Source organism: Heterodontus francisci, chromosome 48, assembly GCF_036365525.1.
Source record: "Heterodontus francisci isolate sHetFra1 chromosome 48, sHetFra1.hap1, whole genome shotgun sequence".
In the NCBI taxonomy this organism is placed as follows: domain Eukaryota; kingdom Metazoa; phylum Chordata; class Chondrichthyes; order Heterodontiformes; family Heterodontidae; genus Heterodontus; species Heterodontus francisci.
The window spans coordinates 15,117,086-15,121,733 of record NC_090418.1 but is presented as its reverse complement, the minus strand read 5'-3'; positions in this window follow the sequence as shown (position 1 = coordinate 15,121,733).

Below are 4,648 nucleotides of genomic sequence, written 5' to 3'. Positions count from 1 at the left end.
AAAACTGAAAATCACACTGCTGCTTCTCAGGTTGATAGCTCGGGTTAATTTTGCCCGGGGACTTTATTTAAGTCCACACGTGGAGGGAACTTCAAAGGGGTTTTCACTGTCCTGTCATTAAGTGCAGCCACTTGACAACACCAACAATAACAACTGGCATTTCCGTCGCACTTTTAACATCGTAAAATGTCACAAGGCTCTTAAAAGGACTGTTTTAGATCGGGAGGATTAATTCAAATGAATTATCCACATTTTATTGGAGGTCAGCCTTGTCTCTCAATTGGATTACTGAAGGCCTCACAGGATGGTGAGATCTTGCCACTCAGCATCTCTCCTTCATATCAGACATTATCAGCAAGAGCATTTACATCATTAATTCGTGTTGGTGACATTAGGGGGCATATAATGAATTATCTTTGCGACATTACTCTCTCTTTTATTTAATACAGGTGTTAAAAGGATTAACTCCCGTATGACAAACGGGAAGCATGAGAATTCCTAGGTAGAAGCTCAAATAATCTGTTTCAGCTTTCATAGTGACTCCTTATTTTCTGGACAAAGGCAAAGTTTGACGTTTGACATCTTCTGTCGTGTCCTTTTTTCTGGGAAGTGGTAGAAGGCGGTCACAACAGTCCAATTAGTCCTTGGCTTCTAATTTCAACAATAGGAAATTACCACAAGTAACACTTTGTACCTCATGAATAGACGTCAATGAGCAGGGGAATGGCTTCTAGGTAGGATATGTGTTATGTGGTTTGTAATACCTTTTTCGCTTAGACTGCCTTACATTACAGGTTACGCACTATCAAATATATAAATTAAGGGGGAAAAAAATCTCTGAATTGATGCATTTACCGTAACCGTGATTATAGCCATATCCTGTGGAACAAAAAGATTTGACTTAACATTGTATTCAAAGAATCAATTGGACATCCACATTTTCAGCATAATATTTTTCACATGGACTATTTCCTAAATTATGGGTTGACATATTTCTTCAGAAACTAGAGTCAATCTGTCAATCACACACACCTCAATTCAATTTATTGATCTTTTAATCCACAGTTTTGATAAGACCATACCTCTCTGACGCCATAATCGTATATCTGCACACATTCTACATTTGCATGTGCTTCGAAGGTTAAATATCTTTAGAGTATTTTTCCCGGAATTACCGAGTATATTCTCAAAAAAATGGAAAACATCAGAATGTTAACCATGGAACGACTTTGTATTCGAGAGCTTCCGATTTTAACACGTGAGTCGAAGTCAATGAACAGCGGAATGGTGCAGCGAAGGGATTTGAGTTCAGCTATTGATAACATACTTTTAGCTCAAAATGTCTGTCAGTGTTCTTGCCGAAGAAGCAAGTGCATAAATTGAAAGACAATATATTATATTAATTGCAGCATTTATCAAATCCATATTCATAGCCACGTCCTGTAAGGCAGATTTGTGTTAACATTGTCTGCAGAGATTCAATTGAAAATCCACGTCTTCAAGGGCGGCACAGTGGCGCAGTGGTTAGCACCGCAGCCTCACAGCCACCCGCGCTCAATTCTGGGTACTGGCTGTGTGGCGTTTGCACGTTTTCCCTGTGACCGCTTGGGTTTTCGCCGTTTGCTCCGGTTTCCTCCCACAGCCAAAAACTTGTTGATAGGTAAATTGGCCATTATAAATTGCCCCTATTATTGGTAGGTGGGGATGTGGTAGGGATATGGGATTAATATCGGATTAGTATAAATGGGTGGTTGATGGTCGGCACAGACTCGGTGGGCCGAAGGGCCTGTTTCAAACCCACAGGGTCTGCATCCGAATGCTGGAATCCAGGAATTCAGTATCTCTCATGCATGCCGCTTGTTGTCAATTGTCAGATTTATAGAAATTCCCGGTTTTATTTTTGGAAGCCGCTACCGAAAGCACTGTCTGACTTTCCTCTGTCAGCTGTTGAATGTGTGAAGTTGTGACTTTTATAAAATAAAACTGAAAAGGACACACCTTAACAGTAATGAAATATATTTATCATCGTTTTGATAATACTGGTTGGATAAATTTGGACTGCATTCAGGTAAAGAAACACAAATCAGAGCAGAACAGCCTTTTTGAGTAACTCAACGAGTCAGTGACCTAATTTAATCATATGCACATTTTATGCCTGCAAGTCGACCCACTGTCCCTCATTAGGTGAAGTCACAATAACAACTGGCATTGCTGTCGCACCTTTAACATGATAAAACATCTCAAGGCTCTTCAAAGGGCCGTAATCAATTTGACAGCGAGGTATGTAAGGATACATTAAGATATATGGCCAATAGCTTGCTGAAAGATATAGGATAGGTTTCAAAGAAAGAAATAAAAAACGCGTTGCATTTATATAGCATCTTTAGAACCACCAGACGTCTCAAAGCTTTGAAGTATAGTCACTGTTGTAATGTAGGAAACGCAGCAGCCAATATGGGCACATCAAATTCCCACAAACTGCAACAAAGAACAAAGAACAAAGAACAGTACAGCACAGGAACAGGCCATTCAGCCCTCCAAGACAGCGCCGATCTTGATGCCTGCCTAAACTAACACCTTCTGCAGTTCCGGGGCCCATATCCATCTATTCCCTTCCTATTCATGTATTTATACAGAGCCCAGCCAAGTCTTATCTTTATATGACGGAGGGAAACGTTACTCTACAAAGCCTGGGTATTAATCTTGTGGAGGGGATCGTCAGCCTATTATGGAACAAGCCCGATTTGCATGCAAGATCCACCACCACCTTCTCCGTGGTAAACCGGGGTGGACAATAAAGGCCTGCCTTTTCAGCAGCACCCACATCCTCAGAATGATTTGGAACAACAGCAATGTTATTGCAGTGTTCAGATATTACATATTGATTTGAAAGTGAAAGATGCACTCCGAATTAAATAAACTGACTTAGAAAAGTACAGTTGATTATATTTTTGAAGTATCTGCGACAATCTCACCACTACCTTCTCAAGGGTAATTAGAGATGGGCAATAATTGCTGGCCAAGCCAGCGTGGCCCAGTTCCTGTGAAATATTTTTTTTTTAAATCAGTACATATGTTGAAATCGGTGCTTTTCATTGTAAAACGGGCAGCGGATGTTTAATTTCTGTGCTGCGACCTGTAATATGACGGCATGAACCGTTGCCACGGCCACTATGAGCAATAAATGGTAGTTCTATGTGATTTCTCAAAGTCAATGTTAGCACAATTCGATTTATTTCACAGCACCGGCTGCAGGAAACTACGACAGAGGTAATGGTCTTAATTCTGATATTTATTTTATTGATTTCTGTAAATTTCAAACAGCAGAATTGTTGATAATCGATGTTCTTTTTTACCTTCATCTTCAGCTGGGCCGGTTCCTTAACCATGACTTCAGAATGTGTTTTTTTAACCTGCCGTCCGAGTGGACAGATAGCAACACAGATTTGGCGCCTGTTAAAGACCTCAATCTTTATTCCTACTCAACTTAACCGAAATAAATGCCAATACGACACTCGGTTGGCAAGCCGAAATCCTGCCCCTTTTACCCCAGATGTCCATTAAAGCCAAGGAGATGAAACTGATCTTGGGCTGCAGTACAAGATGTGCATTGGGATTTGGTCGCCGCTCTTGCAGTCCGACGCTGTGCTACCTGCCCCCTGAGCCTTAACAGTCTCAGCACAAAATACAACACAAACTGCCCGACTGAAACCTTGGTGCAAACAGAAAGTTCAGGTGACACTTTAGCAAACAGCAAAAAAAAACTCCTACCCAGGATTTACCAGGCTCTGCAGTCTCAATGTGTGACTGAACCAATAATCCAGAGGTGAAAATAATAATCCAGAGCACGGGAATATTAAATCCAAACACAGAGCTTTGAGAACTGCATTTTTTTTTTAATGGTGACAGTAAAAAGTGCGATGAAGCTATTGGATTGTTCGCAGAACCCAACCGTTTCATTAACTTCTTGTAGAAAAGGAAATTTTGCAGCTCAACGCATACATTGCTGGACAGGCAAAAAAATGTCACACAAGCTCATGAGTCTTCCATCTGCTAACATAACTAACAAGAATTACAGCCCCTTAAACTCTACTCGTGTGAGAACATTAGATATGAAGGCAGGATTGTAGATCCCATCATTCTGGGGAGCAACCTGCGGATTTATAATTTTGTGATACATGCTAAAAATTAATGAATTGATATCTGAAGCCACGAAAAATGAGCCTGCTTATACAAAATGAAGGTAATAAATGGTTAAAGGGAAGCACCGCAGATTTTTCATGTCTTTAACTAGCATGTTTTTCATTACGATGAAGACAATTGTGGAAACATGGAAACAAAAACTTCAATCTTTAGAGTATTTAAAATGTAGAAATGTTTGAAAATGAGATTTAATTTAAATTACTGCTTCCAAATACATCATTCACAAAAGGCCAAAAGTGATCTCTTGGACTATCTGCACTAGCTACGATGCTCACTCGGGTGAGTTGTTATTTCTCTAGAAAGAAACGAATCAAAACATATTTCGTTTCAATGTATTGGTTGTCAAAGAGATAGATACATATTAAAAAGTAGACCAAAGAGATCAATAAATTGTAAATGAAAGTTGTATGGACGGGAATGAAAATTTGTTAGCTGTGCTAATTCA